Below are 25,291 nucleotides of genomic sequence, written 5' to 3' on the forward strand. Positions count from 1 at the left end.
ACTCCTGACTTTGCAAGGTAATTAACACAGCAGGAAATGCATTCTGGGGCAGACAGTTCCTAGAAGAGTGGGTGGAATCTTAATGGGAGATGAGGAAGAGTAAGCAAGTTAATAATTCCAGACTGTATATAGCTCTCACATCATTAAAGTCTCAAAGCTATTTTTAAAAGGCCAACGACCCGAAGAGAAATTTTTACCTTTTCTTCAGTTTCATCAGTGGCCTGGGCTCTCATTATATTGTTGTTTTGTCTGATCCTGGTGTTTATACAGACTTTCTAAAATAGTCTAAAAAACAACCTAATTGCTAGCCTTGCATAACTTTCCGAGTTACTCTTTAAGCAATAATGACCTTCAAACTGGGTATTTTCTTGGCATTAATGACCAATGGAAAGCATCGGTGGAATCAGGTGAAGCTAGGGTCCTTTAATCGAGCCTGTCGTTAATGGCCAGAAAATGCCTAACTGGGAGGTCATTAGTGTGATTATAAACCATAACAATGTAAAGAAAAAGGCAAAGGGTTTAAAAGTTACAAGTTGAACATCAAGTTGCCATGGATACTGTATTTTCCTAGATACGGCAACCCAAACTACTAACCAAAGAAAGACAATTCTCAATTCTCATTATTCCATTTAGGGTTATAATTGCTGTTTGGATACAAATATTGGTCCACGGAATCTGACAACTAACATTCCTACTGTATTAAGGTAAGAAGAACCTTTGTATGAGAAGGAGCCTAGGGAGGTTATTCATTACAATTTCTGCTATTACTATTATGATGGGCTAGTTTGAACTACTTTAATGTGTTCTTATGTTTACAGATATCCAAAGAAGGAAAGTATAGACATCTTAAGTAGGGGTGAATCCATTTTTCTTGGAGTCTGAGGCTCACAGAATTTGGAGATTTCTTTAAAAAAGAGAAATACAAAATCACTAATATAAAATAGCCATTTCACCAGCACTCCTGACATAAAGGGGAATGTGACAGAGACAAGTATTTTACCAATTGCAATTAAAATGTCACTCTTGCGAGATGTACAAAAGTATGACCTTACAACATATTTCAAGGATCTTCCCCAACGCACAGTTGAACCTTTTCAGTCTAAGTTTTGATTTGCTTCACAGTAAGTTCTCTCCTAATCTATTAAGAACCCTGGAAGTTTAGAAATAAGTCAGTCAGAGAAAGACAAATACCATCTGATCTCACTCATAAGAGGAATTTAAGAAACAAAACAAACGAGCAAAGGGGAAAAAAGAGAGAGCGAGAGAGAGCGAAAAACCAAGAAACCGCCTTTTAACTAAACAGAACAAACTGATGGTTTACCAGAGGGGAGACGGGTGGGGGAACGGGGGAAATAGATGATGGGGATTAAGGAGGGCACTTGTGATAAGCACCAGGTGATGTATGGAAGTGTTGAATCACTATACTGTACACCTGAAACTAATACAACACCGATTGTTAACTATACTGGAATTAAGATAAAAACTTAATAAAAAAGAAGAATCCCCAGAAGTTTAGACAGGGAAAGAGGCCAATAGCTCATCTACTGCATTCTTACTGTAGATGAGGAAACTCCAATTATACCAGTGAGGAGGTATGAGCTAACCAAGTCTCCTAATTCACACTTTTCTGCACCCAAATTCTTTCAACCTTAATTGGCTTTTGGAGGAGGGGGAATGGCTGGAACCTAAGTGATATTCTTTGGGAATTTTTGATGGAGTGGTGAGACAGAACCAAAGAGGATATATTTGCATGAAGCTTCTTGAGGGTGTAAAGCATCATAGAGAAAAGAGATAACTAATTGTCAATTTTAAAGCAGATTGTGTGATGGGACCTGCTAGCTGTTTAAACTAAATTTCTTTTCTCCTGCTTTCATAGTAAATCCACTGTGGCTGGAACATCTCCTCCCAAGTACGCCTGCATGTCCCAGCCTCCTCTTGAAGTTAAGCACTCTTTTGGCTGTGAGGGTCAGTGGCAAAGAAGAAATATAAAATTTCTCTTTTAATTTCAATGCATCGTGACATGCCAGTATAACTGCTTTATTTGAAAGAAGAGAGTCTGGGCACTTCTTATACTAAATATTTAAAGACTATTTAATGTTTAAAACTGCTAATCAATAGATGCTTTCCTCGACCATTTCAAAACATATTAGTAAATGAAATCCTAGAGTATGTGAATAATAACATCTCAGAGGTCAGCTGTAAAGGCATGAGTATCCAATAAAAACCAACCTGTGATACCACAAATTATTAAATCTTTTTTATTAACTTTTTGAAGATCTCAGTTTTAATTTTTAGATTAACACATTGGTCCTATTATAATTTATTAATAAAAGGAGTAAATGAGCTGGAAATATTTATAAGTAACATTATCAAATCATCTCTTTTTCCAGTCATGTATAAATGATCTATGTGTGATCATTTCACTTTATTCCCAGAATTATTTTATTTTATCATATAAATAGTGTATGTGTGTGAGTGTTATATATGTGTGTGTATACACACACACACACACATATATGTGTATATACTGATATGATGCATTGATTTGCACTTCTTGATCAAAACTGAATTTGTTTGAACACCATTTCTTGTTTGAATAAATTTTGATATTGACTTTGAGGGAAGAAAGTTGATAACTGCATAATATACCTCCAACCACAGATACCAAGTATTCAGACTTCTATCTGTCAGGTGCACATCATCAGACTAGCATGGATGCCCATGAGATTGGCAGCTCTGCAGGGCTTGTCTAAAGGGAAAAGGGTTATGTAGACTTATGAAAAATCTCAGAAGAAAATGAGAATTAAAGGATGAAAGCGGATTCTCAGATGCCTGAGTAGATCTAATGACTAAAGAAACAGAACTGTGATCAAAAGGAGGGACTCCCACAAGTGTCATATTTCTACTCCCTTCTCTTCTGCAGGCTGCTGCCCATGGTTTGGAAACTGGACCGTTTCTGAATGCGACTTTTTCTGAGACCAGACTTTTAAAAAAATTATTCCCTGTACCTTCTCAGTTTTACATTCCAATCCAATTTATGATCTATTTCACTAACTCTTTTCAGATAGGAGGTAACAACCACTGAACTCGGATCAAAAAGAATATTTTTCACCCACAGATTCATCAGACTTAAAAGTTAAGTCTTGTACAAAATAGTTCCTCTGAACATGATGTTCTTTACTTATTTGGGGTTAGTGTTAAAACTAGAACTGGATCCTGGTGTCACGAGGTAGGTACTTTTGATCACTGTTGCTAAATTGCAATGGCATTTTCTAAAGTTGCAACTCCAAGGACATTAGCCCGGGACTGCTGGCTTCTATCTGAGAAAGCACCATATAGGACATTAATAGAAGGAAACACACAGGAGCTAGTTAATGCGGAGGGTGATCAGCCGCCTTGACACCCTAAGGATCTGGGTTTAGAACCAGCTGAGCTCACTGCTTCAAGGAGTCTAAGGTCAGTCCCTGTCTGTTTTCCACACATTGAAAACCATGCCACTATTCAGCATAATTGACAAGTTACTTCTCCAAGGGGACTGTGCACTAAAATAGAGTTTTCATTTCCTTTTTAAAAAACAATATCCAAACATCCACACAATTCTGATAGCTTTTAGGTGCGGACTGAATAATAAAATCTCTGAATTTTATTTTAAGTTGACTTGGCGTCTTAAACTTTTCCACAGCACTCAAACAATGGAAAATATTCGACATGTTCCTGATATTGCAGCTGGTGATTTGTGAACACTCAGACCTTGAACACTTTGTCTGGGGCCCCTAAAACATGATGTTGATACCAAATGATCAAATTATCTTTTAGTTTGAGAAATCACTTCCTGGAAGTTGGCAAGAAATGTGTGTATACTATTTGTATGATGCTAAAAGAACACTGAGATCTTGAAAATACTACTACTAACCTAGCTCTGAAACAGCAGTGCATAGTATAACATACATATTCAAAGTGGAAGAATTTAGATACTTAATTTTGGAATACAGTGATCAACCAAACCAGCTTTCCATCGTGGTAACTGCAAAAATTACATTTTTCTAAATATAATTACTTCGGACTTTTTTTGGAGCAGACCCAAAACCTGTGCATACTGTTGAGATTCAACGCTTAACTAATTTTTTCAGGGCAGGGACTTTTCTTTAAAGACAATATTTTGTTGATAATATTTCATCATTTGCTTCATATCCTTATGAAAGTTTTTTATTATTATTTCCACTTTTTTAATCCTTTCTTTAAAGCCTCTCCCTACCACTCACCATGTATTTCTTCATCTTCATCTCACCTTGTCCTTACACTCAAACAGTAAAATACATAGTGTGGTCCCAATAAATAACAGCCATAAACAGGGCTTCTTGTGATTTCAGAACATGACAGGCTATCTCACTCCTGCATAGCTTAGGACAGGGTTTCTCAAATTTGGCACCACTGACCTTCTAAACTGACTAATTCTTTGCTGTAGGGGGCTGTTCTGTGCATTGTAGGAGGCTTGTCAGTATCCACAATCTTAACCCCCAGATACCCATAGCACTCCTCCCCACAACGTCCATTATGACAGCCAGCAATGTCTCCAGATAAGTGTTCCCTGGGGAAAAAATGCTGTTCTTTGTGTTAAGAAAGACTTTTCCCGGGCCTTGCCCAGCTACATGTTACTGTCCATGCGTTGTGGAGTCATCGTGAGGTGTCACCTCTTCCTTGAAGCCTTAGTTGAATCACCCAAGAGAAGGTAAGGGCTTCTCTTATTCTGTTTTTATTAGAATGGCTTCATATCGCGAATACATTTGTCTGTTTCTGCTTATAATAATCTTCCTCCTTTATTTTTGTTATGCTACTTGAATAAAAAATTAAGGATAAGTATGTTGCCTTTTACATGATCTATCCCCACATTCTACCATAATTCCTGGCACATAACAGAATCAATAAGTGTTCACGGGAAAAAATAATGAAATAAATGACTGACTGAATGAATGGGTATAGGAAGTTTATAATAAGACAACCCATAAATATATTTTGACCTTCGTATAGAACACTAGGCTTGCAAGAAATATTTCTTAAAAGCATTATCTCCCGAATTCTACACTAAGGGCATTTTGAGGTTATGTAGGAAACTTACTGAAAAGAGTTAAGTATAGGGGTATAAAAAGTTGTAAAAATTTTTTATAAATTTTTATAAATGGAAAAAGTACTTTTTCCAAGTACTATTTGATGGAATTATCACACAAAAGACACTGGTAGCTGACAGGAGCCTATGGTTAGTTCGGTTATTCTCCAAAGCTGAGGTGCTAATTAGCATTTGTTAGTGATGGTAAAATGCAGATTTCTGAACAGAGATATTTTCTTTCTTACTACGTTCACATAGACATTGATCAAGTGTTTTGGAGATGATTTTTCTCTTCGATTTGAAAATTTCAGTGCTTTTTGTAGGTAATTTAATCTGATACGTCATTGTAGTAGGTTAAATAATGCCTGCCCCACCCGTCCCCTAAATGTCTACATCCTAATCTCTGAAACTTGTGGCTATGTTACCTTATATAGCAAAAGGGACTTAGAAGATATGACTACACTGAAGATCTCGAGATGGGAAAATTAGCTTGGATTATCTAGATGGGTCCTCTGTAAACACAGAGGGCCTTGAGAGAGAGAGAGGCAGGAGATCAGAGAACCAGAAGGCACCATGACATGGAAGCAGAGAGAGATTTGAAAATGGCGTGCTGTTAGCTTTGAAGGAGGAAGGAGCCGTGAACCAAGGATGCTGGTGGCCTCTGGAAGTTGGAAAAGGCAAGGAACATATGCATGCTGACAACTTGATTTTAAGCAGTGAAATTGATTTCAGACTTCTGACTTCAGAAACCAGAAGATAATAAATTTGTATTATTTTTTTTTAAGATTTTATTTACTTATTTGACAGAGACAGCCAGCGAGAGAGGGAACACAAGCAGGGGGAGTGGGAGAGGAAGAAGCAGGCTCCTAGCGGAGGAGCCTGATGTGGGGCTCGATCCCACAACGCCGGGATCACGCCCTGAGCCGAAGGCAGACGCTTAACGACTGCGCCACCCAGGTGCCCCATAAATTTGTATTATTTTGAGCCACTAAGCTTATAGTGATGAGACCCAGTGGCATTAGAAAACTAATACAAACATCATGAGAATTTTAACATATTCTTGGTAAGAATTTTATATTGAATGTGTTATTCTATATGTTTGTATATCACTCTTCCATTTTCCAGCAGTAAATTTTGTTCAGTGTCATATAAAATTTTATGAATGTACTAAAAATATTCATTAGTCCATTCTACGAGTAAGGTACCCTTGGGCTGTTGTCCGGGCTCAGTTACTCCAGCAATGGCGCTGTGAACATTTTCATTGAACAAGGGCTCCCATCTGTGCCAGAACAATACTCTCATAATCTGTCTGAAGAATAAAAGCTTTATGTATATAAAAGGAGATTTATTATGAGAAACTGGCTCATGAGATTATGGAGGCTGAGAAATTCCACAATCTGCCATCTGCAAACTAAAGCCTTCAAGAAAGCAGGTGGTACGACGCAGTCCAAATTCAAAGACCTGAACCAGGGGAGCCAGTGTCTGCATTGGTGTAAATCATCCCAGTCCAAGGGTAGAAGATGAGATATGGTGTCTCAGCTCAAGCAGTGAAGCGAGAAACAAGAGGCAAATTCCCCTACCTTTCATTCTATTCAGACCCTCAATGGATTGGATGATGACCACCCACACTGGGGAGGGCAATCTACTTTGCTGAGGCCACTGACTGACATGTTAATCTCATCTAGAAACATTCTTACAGCCCCATTCAGAAATAATGCTTAACCTGGGTACCCCATGGCCAGTCAAGCTGACACTCAAAATTAACCATCACATGGAATTTCAATGCATCGATATAATGAAATAGAGAGAAACGACATCTTTACAACACTATTTGGATCCTCTTTACTGTATCTAATAAGCTTTTATCATTTTCTAAAAAGAATTTGCACATGTTTTGTTAGGTTTATTCTTAGTTACTTTTTATTTTTGATGTAATAGTATATTTTTTTTCCCCAACTTTGTGCCTGGCACTTTGAAATACGATGGAGTTTGAAACCAGTAACCTAGATAAACTTTCATATAAACTCAGCATTTACTAGCAGTTTATTTAGGAGATTCTATACATACAAGCATATAATCTGCAATCCTTTTTCCTCTTTCTTATTCTTGTCTTAATGAGCTGGCTAAGAATGGAAGGTGGTGATGACTGGAAACCTCATCTTGTTTCCGATCTCAAAGGAAAAATCTTTGAACACTTCAGTTTACCTATGATGGTGCTGAAATGGCTTTTGTTTTATTGTGGGATAGTTTGAATGTAGAACAAAGAACAAAGAGAATTTTCTGACAGGTTTGATGTGGCAGTGGGTGAAAGAATAAATCTAATAAAATATAACTTCAGCTTGGTAGAATGCAGTTACTAGGCTAGAGAGAGAGGAAGAAGTTACAAAATCAAGAGCTTGGTTTTGGCATGTTAAGTTTGAGATGTGTAACAGCTAGGCCAGTGAACATGCAGAATGATCAGTCAAACATATAAGCATTGATTTTAGAGGAAACGAACGATTAAGAAAGAAAAAGAGGTGAATCATCAATGGTTCAAGGCTACTTAAAGTTTTAAGGCTGCTAGAAATATCAAGGCATAAATAGCTGATTAAGAAAAAGTCAAGGGGCGCCTGGGTGGCACAGCGGTTAAGCGTCTCCCTTCGGCTCAGGGCGTGATCCCGGCGTTCCGGGATCGAGCCCCACATCGGGCTCCTCCGCTGGGAGCCTGCTTCTTCCTCTCCCTGTTATGTTCCCTCTCTCGCTGGCTGTCTCTCTGTCACATAAATAAATAAAATCTTAAAAAAAAAAAAAAAGTCAAAAGAAGTTTGCCCCGAGGCTCTTCATCCTTAGGAGTTTGAGGTGATAAAGAGAAGCAGCAAAGCCTGGAAGGAGTAACTAGGGAAGTAAGAGGAAAACCAGGAGAAGGAAGGAGGTATCTCTGAATCCAAGAGTAGAAAATATTTCGAGAAGGAGGAAATTTTCTTCACCTCCAATTATTACTATACAAACAAGGCTTCAGTAAACACCCTTACATGTCATAGCTAACCTGTAGTAGTTTTTTTGGTAGACTCAAATCCTTGAAATAGAATTTTGAGGAAAAAAACTATGTTCGTTTAAAGCGTTGATAGGTATGATGCAACTGCTACCAAAAAGAAATTATTCAAATTTACATTTCTGTCTCTAGTATAAAAGAATACACACAAGGAAATGCACACCTCGTCTCGGATGCTTTCCAATACGGGATACTTGGAGGTAATGGCTGCCATTTACAAACTGATCAGCTCAGATACCGCTGCTCTTCAACTGAGCCGAGAGCTAAAACACCATTAAACAGTCAATTCCAAAATCCAGCATATAGCCAGCCATGTAGTTGGCTCTCAGTGAAAGAGAATTTTCCTATAGTAAGCGAAAGAATAATATTGGAAGCCAACTGGTGGTTATTATGATTATCTAAGAGATCAGACATGGTTGAGAGAGAGGCAGATAAATCACATCCACTTCCAAAGCTATGTATTTCATATACTTTCAGACACCTAATTTTCAGTTCCACTATTTTTATTTTATCCACATATGAGCTGTACTTCTAGCAATTTAATATGTTAAAATCAATTCACTTTCTCTTTTGCTTAAATCTACTTAAAAGGAAAATGCGTATCACTGCTGCAAATGGAGAGAAAGTATCACTTTTCATTAAAGGTAGCTGCAATAAATATAATCAATACAAACAATGTTATTAAGTTTAGGGTTGATGCTATTGCTTGCCAAAGGCTCTGAACCTATGGCCCATAAAAAGAAAATTACCAAGCTTAGGGGAGAGTTAAAGATATATTTGTTTCTACGCAATATTCTTACAGAATTGTAAAGGCATGAATTGAAAAGTTAAAGTCTGACTTATAACTTGTCAGAGATTGCATGTTTTATATGGAGCAGGATCCCAGTCCATTAACAAAAGAAAAATAAATCTTAGCTATTATTTTTCCACTAGAATTGTAATTGCTGTTCGATAGGAACGTTAGTGCACAGAACTCGAAGCAGATATCAGTGTCCATCTCATGAAACTATAATAACAAGAATTTTGGTCTAAAAAAAAAGCCCTGGTCATCAGATATTTTTAACTCCCCTATTCCTTTTCTAGGAAGGGTTACATTTATACCATGTCATGGTCAGCAGCTTCTAGTGGAGGACTTTTTAAAGCTTGTGTTTACATAAATAACTTCAAAATATTTTTACAGGTGAGAAAGGAGTCCAGAATCACTCAGTGCAATCACTTCACTTTTCAGAAGAGGAAAGTCAATCTGTGGACGTGTTAGTGGGTGTCTGGGGGGAAAGCCGTACACAATGAGGTCACACTGCAAGTCTGTTCAGAGTTAGCATTCCCTGGACTTGGGCTTTCCCTTCTATCAACCTTTTTGGGTCAACTTTTGCATTTATTTCAAAGTCTTAGGAAAATCTATAGCTTTAAGTGCTTTAAAAGGGAATACGCAGATGATTATATCCTTGCATTAATTATGGAGTATTTGCTCTAGTGGGGATATTTAAAAGATGGGGACTGTAGCCGTGTTAGAACACACAGAACAGATGCAGTAACACATAGAAGAGCCTAAGAAGAACTTTACGAAGATGCAAACGTTTCCCACTATGTTTTTACACACTGAGATATTCTATCGCACCCAAATATACTGGCTGATTGTTCCAGGAACAGATTTCATGTGTGTCTGTATGTGTTAACTGCATGGCAAGATATGAAAAAAAAGAAAATATTCTTACTAATAAGAGTTATTTGTTCTTTTATATAAATAAATATGTAGGGAGCACTTATTACGTTCTAAGCCCCCGTTTTAGGTGCACGGTAGACACCATTTCATTGATAAAACCAGAAAAGTCAGTAGTAAATCAGCATTGTCTATTAATTTCACCTTCTGGCAAGTCAGGAAAGAATTATCTAAACCACTATAATCATTTATAGAGTCAATAAATGAATTGGTACATGCTTGAGTTGCCAATGATGCTTAGAGGACAAGAAACTGAAAAGGGCACAGTATAGTATTAAAGGAACTTTGCTTGAAGTCCCATAACACTCATATCTTACTACATTTTTTGTTTGTTTTACCTTAACCTCATGCCTCGTTGAGAAATAGCTTTTGCTAGGATGAAGTTGCATTAGCCATTATGACTTCTGCCTCTAGCTAGTCCCATAAATCTTTCGAATTTCACCCATAGTAAATGCAACTAAAACTAAGTAAACAAAACAATGCCCGGGAGAATAGTTTGTTTTGTAACTTTAAGCACAAAAATGTCTTTTTCGAAGCCTGACCTATTTTTACAAGGGTAAGAATATGTGGTCTTTACATTTAATACGGCAAACAAATCTCCACACTCCCCTCCTCGAGAGAATCGGCATTTTAACACTGATGAAGCTTTGTGCGGCGACGCGCTCTTCGTCTGATAACCGCTCTGTCTGGGTACTATTTGTGTTTTATTCACAGTTGCACTTTCTATTCGAAGTGAATAGTTCTGCTCCAGAACACAAATGTAATAAAAATAGAAGGATCTCAATTTTCTTCTTGCATCATCTACATTTTCTGTTGCTCTTCAGTTTTCAATTAAAAGTTAATTTATTTGTAGACAATTTTTCAAGTTTTTAGTAAATTCATTCCTGAGGAAAATAGCACAGAACTGCCAACTGACGTTATAAATAGTAGAGAAAACAAACATGATACAAAATAAAAATCGATTTACTAAAAACATCAAGAATTAACTACAGATAAATCAACTTTTATATAGAATCAGAGTTACACATGATCACCCAGTTGCTGGTGTGTGTGTGTGTGTGTGTGTGTGTGCGCGTGCCGCACATTTTCATTGCAAACTCCTTAATGCAGGCAACCAGAAGAGAGCTGAGAAACTAACTGCAGACTTTCTTTAAGGTTTGTTCTCTCTGTGAAAAATTATTTGTTATTATCCTTATTTGTCTTTGGCGGGGGAATCAACAAGTTAGAAAGATTTATTGAGGACCTATTATTTATTATAATGTTTGATTCAGGAAGGATACTGCGATCCCTGTTTTCATGTTATGAATGTTAATAAGTCAGTTTCATTATTTATTAATAAAGCCTATAGATATTCAGAAATTCCTAGCTACAGGTTGAAAAATATATTCTACTTTAGGATATAACCGCATTCATATATATAATGGATTAATACGTTAATTGTATGAGTGTAATAAATGCATATATATGTATATATATTTATATAAATATATTTATGTATATATATATTTATATAAATATATTTATGTATATATATTTATATAAATATATTTATATTTATATATATTTATATTTATATATATTTATATAAATATATTTATATTTATATATATATAAACATATTTATATTTATATATATATAAACATACTAATAATGGTTTTCATTGGGTGCTTCCTTATGAGTCCTTTTTTCCTTGTTTACATTTTTTTATTTGCCAATTTTAAACAATGGAAATTTTAAACTCTTATTGTTATATTAAAATTATTTATATTTGTTATTGTCTTTTATGAAGGGGCATAATTTAACTCATACAGGTGAGCAATTTGTTTCGAAAAGGCAAGACTGAAGATCCAATTTAATATGTATTTATAGTCTGCCTCAATACTATGCATATATTTTGTAAAGTAGGAGAATCATAATCCCAGCTGGTGTTTCTTTCTTTTTTTTTTCCAAGTCCAAGCACATCAAATATTACATCATCATTGTACATGGCAATGTACGAGGCCTGGGTTTCTTCCAGAGGTTTTGCCGTAAACCCTTTGGTTTGATTTATATATCCAGGCAGGTGATAGAAATCTCCTCCCTACAGTAAGGTTTAGCACCTTTTTTAACTTAAAGAACTTTGATCATTTTCTCCTTTTAGGAAACACATTTTACTACCTTGACATTTCTGACATTTGATGTCTCCTATTTTTGTGCTGGAATTGTGTTTCTAAGGCCCTGTTCATTAAATATGGGAGCTCCTTGGGACTTCGTCCTGAGTCCTTTCCTTTATTACCTCTATTTTCCCAAGGCAACTCCTGTCCTTCCAAAGTATGGAACACTATTACGTTCCCTAATCTAGCTCTGCAGTTCAGACAGTCTTTGGTATATTTATGTACAAGTGTCCATCCAAACAGTCTACCTGGAAATCTCATAGGAATCTCAAAAGAACATATTCAAAATCTATGTCTTCTGCAACTTTGCTAAACTTCTATTCGCTTAATTGCACAATATATTATCCCATTAGTTACCCTTGGCTCCTTCCAAATTTCCCTCACTCAGCAACGTTCAGATCCCTTCAATCTGCTATTTTCCATCCTCATTGCCACACCCATGTCCCAATTTCAATGCCTTCTTTCCTAGACTGCACAAATATACTCTGATATTTTCACAACAACTCATCTACTGTGGCTACTTCCCAATCTTCACATATTGAATCACCACGATAATGCTAAAACTATCTTTTAAAATTGCAAAATAATATCATAATTTCCCTGATACAAATTTACCAATGACTCCCATTGCCTTGAAATAAATTCTGGAATCTTTAACATGGATTATAATAGTCTGTATGATACAGATTTTATGTCCCCCTCCAGCCTCATCTCCTAACATTCTATATATATTGCTTTCTCCCCCTGAGCTCTATTGGGCTTTTCCCAGTTTCTTAAACATACCAGACTCCCTCAAGCTCCTAGGCTTTTATACTTGTAATTGTTTTCCCTCCTGGCTAAATACTTATCCTCTATTTATTTAAATAACTCAAAGTCATTTGATAGAGTTCAAGTATTTATTTGCTTATTTACATAGTATCTTTATGTATCAGGTACAACTATAGATGTTGAGAAAATAGTGCTGAGCAAAGAAAACAAGGTGTCATTTCTTGACCTGCAAGCTTAGGTTATGACAACCACACTCATAAGCTGTTATGAATATTTTTTCCACAGCATAAAATAATGTCATTAATTGTAGTTTTATTATTTATTTCCACCATTTGGTGGAAAAGACAGATATTAAATAAATATTTTAGTATGGAGTTTAGTGAGCACTGACATACACTTAAATAATCACCAATCCAGTCAAGATATAGAACACTTCTCTTAGCTTTGAGCTTCCTTATGCCCCTTTCCAGTCAACTTCTACCCCAAAGTCAATCTCTGATCCAATTTTTGTGATCATAGACTACTTTTGCATAATCTTGAATTTCACCAAAGGCATATAATTTAGTATGAACTATTTAAATATATGGATGATCTCTAATGTGGGGAACAAAGGAAGAAGAAAAATCATTAAATTTCCTACTACTTACAGCCCATTGACAAGTACTTAAAACAGGTAGAGTGACATTCCTCTAGGAACTCAGCTGCGTCCATGTTAATAATACTTTGCTAAGGGCAAAAGGCAATCTTAGCCCAACCCCAGGATCCTGTAAGGCTACTTTAACATATAAAAATTCGTTTGGAAACTTCCTTTACCTCTATCCACCGAGATACATGTTGGCAATCATCCCCTAAGCATATGACCCATTGAAATATATCCGAAGGGTCTCATGACTCAGGTTTTATTAGACAGTAATAAATGACCTTTTCCCAACAATAGCTAGCCCCCTCAAGGTCCTGGAAAACTTGCTTTCAAAATTCCTTAGAGACTTTCACTATCCCCAACCTCCTCCCAACTTGAAAGTATACAATAGGCTACTCTTTATGACCTCAGTGCAGTTCTTTCTGCCTCTGTGCCCTGGTCCCGTGCTTTAATAAAATCACCTTTTTGCACCAAAGTGTCTCAAGAATTCTTCCTTGGCCGTCGGCTTCGAACCCTGTCTTTTCCTACATCAATCTCTTTTACTGAAAATAATAATTTAGAAATTCATCCATGCTGTTGCATGCATCAGTAGTTTGTTTTTAAAGCTTTGTCGCATTTCATCGTAATAATGTGCCACAGGTTTCTTACTTATTCTTTTATTAAGGAACATTTAGATTATTTCTAGTTTAGGGTATTAGGAGTTAAGGTGCTATGAACATTTACACATTATCTACAAGTCTTTATGTAGACACAAGTTTTCATTTAACGTTGAGTAAAATCCCAGGAGAGAAAGAATGAGTCATGGGGCCAGGTTCTGTTTAATTGTATGCAAATCTGTCAAACTGGTTTCTGAAGCAGTCATGTTATTTTACATTCCCAACAGAAAGTCAGGAGTTCCAGTTTTTCCAAATCCTTAGTCTTCTTTTAAACATGCAATAGTACTTAATCTTGTTTTAATTTATATGTCCATGATATGTATGCATGCAGCCAATTTGTACATAAAAAGATGCTCAACATCTATAGATAATCAGAAAAATGCAGAACATTTTAATTTTGGTAAAATCCAATTGACAATTTTTCTTTCACTTTTAGTGTTTTTTTGCACTGTTAAAGAAAACTTTTCCTACACTGAGATTCTCTCACGGTGGGGATATTTGGATTATTTTTATTTTGGGGACATTATCAGTAGAACTGCTGTAAACATTAGTACATGGTTGTAAAAACTTTCATACATTTGTACATGCAAATACAGTCTTTGATGGGATATAATTATTCATTTACCATGGGTAAACTCCCAGGAAGGAAACTACACTTCACTAAACTACTTTTTTCGTGGGAAGAATCTGTTCCTGTTCCCTTTTAAATTGGGTTGTTTATCTATTGATTTCAATATATCTTTCATGTATTATGGAATAAAATCCTTTTTGAGATATGTGTTATGTGTATTGAGAATATGTTCCCTAATTCTATGGCTTGCTTTTTTTCATTTTCTTATCAGTGGTTTTGATGACCAAAATATTTAATTTTGGTGAAAATGAATTTTTCTACCTTTTCCTTTATATTTCATGACTTTTCATCATATCAAAGAAATTTTCCCTACAATAAGATTAAGCAAATATTTTTCTATAATTTCTCAAAAAGGCATGTACATTTAGATTTTATGTTTATGTCTATGACCCATCTCAAATATTTATATATGTTGTAAGGTAAGTGTCAAGGTAAAATTCTTTTCCCATATGCATATACAGTGGTTCAAGTAGAATTTATTGAAAAAAATCTCCATTCCCATTGAATATCTTGAAGCATTTGACAAAAATCAATTTTCTATATCTGTGGGAGGTCATGTCTGGACTTTTTAATCTAATTGATCTCTTTATGTATTAGCCTATACAACATTGACTTAGTTACAGTAAATAGTAAGTTGTTTTGTTGTGTTTGGTAAATAACTAACTTTAGGCCACTCTTGGAAAAAATCTATATTGAAAAAAATACTATCGTTATTAGAAAAATTGGCCAAAATTGGCCAAAATTACCATTTTATTCCCACTAGTAGTGTATGAATGGTCCGGTTTTTCAACATCCTTACCAGCATTTGTTATTTTCATTATATTTTTTAACCATTATAAATAAATGCTTAATTATAAGTCACTGAGGTTTTAATTTCTATTTTCTTAATGGTTAATGATACTGAGTATCTTTTCCTGTGTCTATTTTCATGTCCATATCCTTTCCAATATATTTTGCTCCCCCTCTATTTGTTTGTTTAGTTTTCTTACTGTTTGTTTTGAGAGTTCTTTCTATTCTAATACTAGCACCATCAGATATGTGGCTTGCAAATATTTTCTCTCAGTCTGTAGCTTATATTTTCAGCCCCTTTACAAGGCTGTCAAATTTAAGAACTTTGTTTAGTCCTAGGAGCACCTTGGTGTCTCAGTAGGTTAAGCATCTGACTCTTGGTTACAGCTCCAGTCACGATCTTGGGGTCCTGGGATCAAGCCCCACTGGGATCAAGACCCTGTGTAGAGCTCTGAGCTCAGCTCGGAGTCTGCTTGTCCCCTTCTCTGCCCCTCCGCTTCTCCCTCATTCCCCTTCTCACTCTCTCTCTAATAAATAAATAAAATCTTAAAAAAAAAAAAAGAAGTTTGTCTAGTTCTAGATTCTAAATATTTTTCCTGATTTTATTCTAAAAGGTTCATACTTTCACATTTTACATTTAAGTTCATGACAAATTTTGAGTTAAGGTCTGAGGTTCATACTGAAGTTTATTAAAAAAATTCTTTTTGTCTATGACTTTCCAATTGCTCCAGTTGTTAAAATGGCTATTCTTCCTCCTTACGTTGTTTTTGTTCTGTTGTCAAAATCTGTTGGGAATATTTGAGTGGTCTCTCTGCTGGGTCCTACTAACGCCTGTGAGGAAGGGGAAGAGAAGCATTGGGGATGCAGTGATTAGCTGCCTCATCTCCCACCATCTCACTGGGTCTCACACCTACCACGTGGAGGAGGTAGAGGCTCAGCGCACCTTGGACACCGCTGGCACACCGCTCCAGTGGGGCAATCAGAACACTAAGAAAACCAACTCCCTGCAGGCTCTGTCAACACCACCCAACTGGGGAAATCAGAATGACAGCTGTTGCTTCCATAGAGGGGAGGGGTATAGCTGGGTAGAATATCTGCTTCCCATTCCTCCTCACTGAAGTCACAAGTGTTTGAGTCGAATAGGGTAACTGTTGCTCAGATGTTTTCTGTTCTATTTTGCTACCTTTTTCCTGACCCAATGATTCGGAGGGACAGGTTTTTTCTGTGTCTATTGATAGTTATGTTGGAGTCATCTGTGATATATGGAAAACAATAAGAAAACCCAGCGGACTCACTATCGTGTTGTTGGTCAAGTCCTGAAATCCCTAGGCAGTGTGCCTTCTTTCCACTTTTCAGAGTCTTACTTTGTTTGTTCGTGCTGTTATGTCCAGGATTTTTTAGTTAAAAGAGGGAGGACCTGGGAAGAATGGCACTACTCCATCTTGGTCAGAACTGAAGTCCTTCAAATATGTTTACCCTTTATTATAAGACTCTAAGTATTGAGTCTATGAAGGCATTAAGTACACATGTAGTACTTCCATTATAAATATATGATTCTTCTGATACATGCAATATCTCTAGCAATCTTAAATACATATTACCTGAATGTTTTATAACGTATGATAAAATCACATAACTAAAAGTCATAGATGTTATCCAAACATACATTATAAATTGTACTCTATTCCTTTTTTGTTGAAATGGCTTGGGAAAAACCCTTATGCATACAAATGAGAGAGTTAGATCCATTTTTTTGCATATTAGTATTTAAATAAGTAGATTCACTTATCCATTTTAAACTTTACATTTATACCAAATGAATGTTTTAAAGTTGTTCTGATCTTTTTAATGAAGTTTTACTGTGATATTTTTCTTCCTGCAGGATTGAGGATATATACATCTGTTATATAATTGTTTTTTCACTAGCTGTTGTTCTATTTATGGTACATTAATGATACATTTGTAACGATGCTATTATGTAAAACCATAAAAATATCTAGACTAGTACGTTATAAATGATTATAAACCCTCTGTGGACCTCTTATGATTTAAGTAATCTCCTAGGTTACATTCTGGATCCCAGACTGACTTATTCATTCCTTATTTTCTAATTGCAAGTTGCAGATGTTTAAATGTATTTTTCTCTTCTATAGAATTAGCTTCCTTCCTCCTTGAGGCTACTGCAAATAAGCTCTTTTCAGTATAAGGATTTTATCACTAATTACCAAAGGAAAATAGGGCATAACAAAAGGCAGTCAACAAGCTTCCAGAATCTTACATAGCCACCCCCCTTTGTTGCTCTGGTTGCTTCTTCCTTATTTCCCTCTTTGTAAAAGCACCAAAATCATTTATTTCTTGTTTTCTCCATTTTATCACTACAAGAAAACCTGACTTCTCCTCTTCCTCTCTTGAGTATCTCACCACTTCAATGTGACTTTCTTCTAACACAACCAAGAGTCATTACAGAAATCTACTCTTGTGATGCTTTGCTTTGTCCCAGCTAGAACTACATTAAGTGTTTCCAGCAATCTCAATGAACTCTTTATTTATTAAAAAAAAAAAGTCACACTAGACTATGTGTTTTTATAATCCTATTAACATTTGTAATATTTAGAAAACAGAGGAGATGGCATCAGTGGTCGGAGAGTTATTGTAACACATTTTCTACCGTCCCTCATGATAGAAATTCTGCCAAAGATTAAAGAACGGAATAACACATAAATAATCTCAACTTCTGAAAACTAACAGTCACATTTACTATGAAGCTAAATATGTTTTCAAATATTTCACCTACTTCCACAGGTCCTTTCCAAGGTTTGAAGATGGACCAAACAATGTGCTTACATTGTTGAATATGAGATCATAATATTTATAAATATTATGTTGCATATTATATATATATGATTTATAAACGTAAAACACTTTAATGACATTCAGTTTAAACTGCTCTTTCCAACTGAAAACATTTGAAAAAATCAATGTAATCTACTATATTAACATAAAAATCGTCTGATACAGAAAAACGTTTGAAAAAATCCAGTATGCATTTAGGATAAAAACTCTCAGTAACCTAGGAATAGAGAGGAATTATCTCAATTTTTAAAAAGTATGTACAAAAGGCCTGCAGCTAACATCATACTTAATGATGAAAGACTGGTCAGTGTTTTGCAAAGATTGACAATAAGAGAGGAATATCTACCCTAGTCATTCTTATGCAACACATTCCTGGAAGCTCTAGCTACTAAAACAATGCAAGGATAAGAAATAAAAAGCACAGGGGTGCCTGGGTGGCTCAGTCATTAAGCATCTGCCTTCGGCTCAGGGTGTGATCCCAGGGTCCTGGGATCGAGCCCCGCATCAGGCTCTCTGCTCCGCTGGGAGCCTGCTTCTTCCTCTCCTACTCCCCCCTGCTTGTGTTCCTTCTCTTGCTGGCTGTCTCTCTCTCTCTGTCAAATAAATAAATAAAATCTTTAAGAAGAAAAAAGAAAAAGAAATAAAAAGCACAAAGATTGGAAAGGCGGAAATAAATTTGTATTTGCATATGACATGTTTATCTATGTAGAAAATCTGAAGGAATATTAAAAAAATACTCCTAGAACTAATAAGTGAGCTCATTATGACTGCAAAATACAAAATCACACAAAACATTGCATTTCTATATACTAGCAATTGAGCTATGGAAACAGTTATTAAAAAAACATAACATCATTAAAATTACTCCAACGAAAATAATGTACATGGGTTAGCAAAATATATATGAAATATCTACACTTAATAAAATATGTACTGGATTTGTATTGTGAAAACTACAAAATTCTGATAAAAGAAATTTAAAAAAAGACCTAAGTAAATGGAGAGACAAAATGTGGTCATGGATGGGAAGTAATAGTAAAGATGTCAATTTTCCTTATATGAATCAATAGGTGTGATGTAATCCTGACCGAAACATAAGCAATATTTTTTGCAGACATATAAAAAGTGATTATGAATAGCTAAAACAATTTTGAAAAGAAGAATAAAGTGGGAGGAATAAACCTTCTAATATTAAAGCCTCTTAGCTACAGTAATCAAGACAGTGTGATATTTAGAGAAAAATAGACACACAGATCAAGGGAACAGAATAGAAGATTCAGAAATAAACTCACTCAAATATTTCCAACTTATTTATAACAACTGAGCAAAGCAATTCAGTGGAGGAAGGATAGACATTTTGACAAATGAAGCAATCGGAAATCCATAGGCAAAGAAACTGAACCTCAGTCTAAATTTCAGAGCTTTACTCAAAATTGATTACAGACTTAAATGTAAAACCAAACATTTTAGAAAAGAACTTTTAGAAAATCTTTGGAAACCAGTCTAGGCAAAGAGTTCTTAAACTTGATAACAAAAGCATAAACCACAAAAGTAAAAATAATGAAGTTTGATCTCATCGAAATTTTAAAACAATTTGCTCCATGGGAGATCTTGTGACAAAGATGAAAAGACAAGCTATAGACTGGGAGGAAATATTTGTGAGCTACATAACTGACAAAGGACCAGTATCTAGAATATATAAAGGATTCTCAAAAGTCAACAGAAAAAACAAACAAATAATCCCATTAGAACATGGGCAAAGATACATCAAACATTGTTGGTGGGATTCTAAAATAGAACAGTCATGCAGGTAAACGGGATGCTAGTTTCTTACAAAACTAAACATTTTCAATCAACTCAGCAATTGCATACTTGGGCATTTGTCCCCCAAAAATCAAAAGTTATGTTCACACAGATGTTCATATCCATTTGTTTATAAACGAATGTTTATAATAGCTTTATTTATAATAGCCAAATACTGGAGGCAACTCAGATGACCTTCATTGGTGAATGGTCACACAAACTGTGGTATACCCATACCATGAATTACTACTCAGCAATAAAACAAAACTATTGACACACCCAACTCGGATAAATCTCAAGGGAATTCTGCTGAGTGACTTAAATCTGGGCTCAACATGTGAAATACTATATGATTTCATTTATATAACATTCAGGAAATGACAAAACTATTCAGATTAAGAACAGATCAGTGGTTGCCAGGGAGGCAGGGCAGTGGCTCTGTCTATAAAAATATGGCATAAGGGATGCATGTAGTGGAACTGTTCTGTATCTTGATTGTGGTAGACACACAAACGTACACATGTGATAAAACTGTACAGAACCCAAGATACACACATGCACACACACATACCAAGTGCATAGGAAACTGGTGAAACCTGAAGAGTGTTGGCAGATTGTACAAGGTCAATTTCCTGGCTGTGATATTACGCTCTAGTTATGCAAGATGTTACCTTTGAGGGAAATGGACTAAAGGGTATGCAGAATATGTCTACATCATTTCTTAAAACTGCATGTGACTCTGTTATCACAAAATTGAAAAAAATTAAGGAAGTCATCAATGTGTACAATTTGATACTGTTGTGGGTAATGGGAAATAGACTGGAAGTAAATTCAATAAAAATCAATAGTTACCTCTAGGGGAAAAAAAATCATTTTTACCTTCTAAATGTCTCCCATCTATCTTTTCTTCCAGCCTTATCTGGATTAGACATCATGTTCCATAGTCATAATATTTCCTCACTTACACTTTCACCTTCCTTGCATTCTCTCTCTTCATCATCCTTCCCTGGCAAACATACCAGCCTTGGCTATGTTCAAGTCTTCAGACACTCCAAGACACTTCACCCTGCCCCTGAGAAGAGGACTGTGTCAGGATTAAAACACACAACCTTAATGACACACGACCTCTATGACCAAAAAACTCACGTGGGCCTGCAGTGCAGCCTACATATACCCTCCGTATTTCCATTGTTTATTCACTCTCCCAGTCTCCTAGGTACAAATTTCAAATCTTTGCTTCTCTTTTCATAAGTCAAGAGCCTTTTTTTCTGCTCTTTATCTAATTTGGTGATTTTGTTTCTTTTCTCCCTTAGAAAATGAAAGCAAAAAGAAGTTCCATATTTCCAAACCTGCCAACATGCCTTCATATTTTTTCCTCTGTTTATTCTTAAGATAGAATATCTGATCACGTATCCTGCCCAGCATTTTTGGGGGGGTCATGGTTAGCATTCCTTCTTGATCATTCAGGCTGTAGCTCAAAAATCCCGTCTACTGGATGATACAAACATGCTACACTATCTTCCACAGAGAAAAACCTCTTCCTTGGCCTCCCTATTCTCCTTTAGTTACTGACCTAATATCATTTAGAAAAAATACTTCTCAAAAAGTCATTCCTTCTTCTCCAGGTTTTCATATTTAAACCTACTCCAATTAGATATTCTTACCCATCTTACATCCAAAACTGCAAATCTTCGTATGATCAATGTCCTCCACATTTCCAAGTCCAATGACTTGTCCTCACTTTGAACATCAATGGTATTTGACACTATTAACACCATAATTTAAAAAAAAAACTTTCTTATCTTGACCTTATAGACTATTAATAATCTTGGTAAGTTTTCTTTCTACAGCACAAACCACTTCTTAGGCTTCTTTGTAGTTTCTTCTTCCTCTTCCCTATTATTAAATGTTGAGGTTGCTCAGGGCTCAGTCCTGAGATCTCTTTTCTTTCTCTGTTTATATTCATTTCCAAGTGACCTGTTTCTGGCCTCTATAGGAGTTCCAAATACTAAGTATATGACTCCTAATTTCTATCTTCAGCCCTGATTCTTCCCTGAATTCTAGACACATAAATACAATCCTGAACCTCTTCATTTGGATGTTTACTAAACACCTCCAGCTTACCATGTACACTAGAGAATTCTTGATATCCTCTTACTTCTTTTTGGTCTCTCCACCCAGTCTTCCTGTTCAGACCACAACTTTGGAGGCATCATTGCTTGCTTTCTTTCTTTCTTTCTTTCTTTCTTTCTTTCTTTCTTTCTTTCTCTTACCCTCTATATCCAATCCATAATCAAATTCCATAATTTCTACATTCAAAATATATCTAGAATCTGATCACAACTTACCAGCTCCAATTTGTTTTCTAAAATTCTCTTTTCAGGCCACCATGATCTTTTATAGGCTTGTTTAATAACCTCCAAACCTGTTTCCCTGTTCTTTTCTTTGTTACCTAAGGGCTATTCTCCACGACACAGCTAGAATGATCCTTTTAAAATGTACATCAACTTATCCTTACTCTCATGGACCGAAATTCATGTAGAACTTCAGCGTGACTTCACAGCATATCACTGAGATTTTAAGGTTATCTCATTCAGCAGCATCATTTAGCTAGCTAAAATAAAGAGCAGATTCCTCTATAACTAATCGAATAAGTAGACACAAATTTAGCAAGATAGATAGATATAAATAACAAAATTAACTAAATGGACCTATATAGAACACCATATCCAAGAACTGAAAATATACTTTTTAAAAATCACATATGAAACCTTTACAATATTTGATCATATTATAAGTCATAAAGCCAATCACCAAAGCTTTTAAAAATTAGATTCATATATTCATTGATCGGGAAATTACACAAAAAAATTTGTTAAAGGATGGCTAGAAAAATATGCAGATATTTGGGAATTAAGAAATACATTTCTAAGTACACCCCTGGTCAAAGAAGAAATAATAACAATTATCAAATATTTTGAGTTGAATGATAAAGAAAATATTACATATAAAAGTTGATGAGGACGACATCACTAAAAATAGAGGAATCGTGAACCTTGGCGCTCTGACCCTTCACACACACACACACACACACACACACACAAACAAATAAGCTGGAAAGAACTAACAGAATCAATGCTATCAGACTTTTGGAATTTAGTCAAAAACTTACAACAGTGAGGGGAAAGCTAAAGAGAGAAAGGAGCTGCTGCATTGTGTAAGAGCACAATGGCAATTTAAATTGCCTGCCCACCATCTCCCACTTACTAGATTGGTGGCAGCCATAAGATGGCAGCCCACACATGTTTCAGGTTGCTGATGCAAAAGGGGGCAATAATGGGCCCAATTCTCAAAGAATTGTGTTTTGTGTTTTGAGCCCTCTAGTTCCCTCAAGGACCGGCATAAAGGCTTGCCTTTGTTTCATCTGACTTGAAGTGTTACCAGGGCTGGGGATGCTTCCTTGGTGGTTTTTGTCAGAAGGATATGAAGGCAAAAGTACTGGCTTCAGTAGCCTGGGACAAGGAGTAAAAGGAAAAAGACTTCCCAGATAAAAAGCCTTGAAAAGAAGAGGTTGGGAAGAGATAACATGAAAAAATAAGGGCTCTTAAAAGCTCATTCACACACTGGGTAATGGAGAAGTCCATGTGCATAAACATGGCTGAATGCATGTTCAGGAAAGGCTTGAGAAGACCCTAAGCTTTCCTTCTGGCTGGACTTCAGGTTCCATGCAATTAGGAATAGGCTAAGGCAGAGTTTCAAAAGGCCTGGATAAATGTTGGAGTGAACCAATATAAAGCCAATCTATAAAGACTGGGAGAATTTTTCTTTTTCTTTTTTCTTTTTCTTTTCCTCTCTTCCTCTGTGTGTGTGTCTTCTTTCTCTTCTCTTCTCAGTTCCAAGCATTTAAAGAAATTGTTAAAATTCTAGCTGACCTTTAAGCTAACAGAACACAGACTTCAGTGGCTACATATGATAAAGAGTACAGGGTTTAAATGAAATAGTTTAGAAAAAATATTAGGGGTGCCTGGGTGGCTAAGTCATTTAAGCATCTGCCTTCGACTCAGGTCATGATCCTGGCCCCGGGATCAAGCTCTGCATTGGGCTCCCTGCTCAGCAGGGAGCCTGCTTCTCCTTGTCCCTCTGCCCCTTCTCCCCACCCCCTGCTCATGCTTGCTCTCCTGTGCTCTCTCGAGCATGCTCTCTCAAATAAATAAATAAAATCTTTTAAAAAAAATTTAAAAGACATTAAACAAACACTAACAAAATCAACAACTCTCCACATATGTACAAAAATCATTCTCAGTTGAATTATAGACCTAAATGTGAAAGGCAAAATTGAAAAATATTTAGAGGTTAATGCAGAAAACATCTTCATTACCATGGAGTAATGAAGAATTTTTTAAAAATATTTTATTTATTTATTTGAGAAAGAGAGAGAGAGAGCACAAGAAGGGGGAGGGTCAGAGGGAAAAGCAGACTCCCTGCTGAGCGGGGATCCTCCCCCCCCCCGCCGCCCCCGGCACATGCAGGGCTCCATCCTGGGACTCTGGTATCATGACCTGAACCGAAGACAGATACTTAACCGACTGAGCCAACCAGGTGCCCCTGAAGAATTTTTATTAGACAAGATACAAATACTAACAAAAGGGAAAGACCAATAAATTAACTCATCTAAAATTAAGAACTCTAGTTCACCAAAATACAATATCAACGAATGAAAATGCAAGCCACAGAGAGAAAATATTTGCAACACTTATAACTGAAACATATTCATATCCAGACTAAAACTTAAAAAAATAAATAACAACAAACTCTTGTAAACAAACAAAACCAAAAGAAAAGAACGGGTAATGACTGACCTGGCACTTTACAAAACAATAATCTAAATAACAATATAAGAAAAGGAGAAATTATAATTGTAAATACAATATGTATACCTATACACCTCCAAATTTAGTACAGTTTGCCAACTGATGGCAAATATGTAGTGTCCTAATAGTATGGCTCTGAATAGGTGTAAATATGAAAACGGTTTGCCACTATGCAGTTAAGTTCATGATGAACATAACACATGACCCAGATATTACTCAGGTGTTTGCATACATACCAGAATCCTTGTACACATTTTTTACAGCAGCACTG

This window comes from Ursus americanus, chromosome 18, assembly GCF_024610735.1.
Source record: "Ursus americanus isolate L20-20 chromosome 18, mUrsAme1.1.p, whole genome shotgun sequence".
Lineage (NCBI taxonomy): Eukaryota > Metazoa > Chordata > Mammalia > Carnivora > Ursidae > Ursus > Ursus americanus.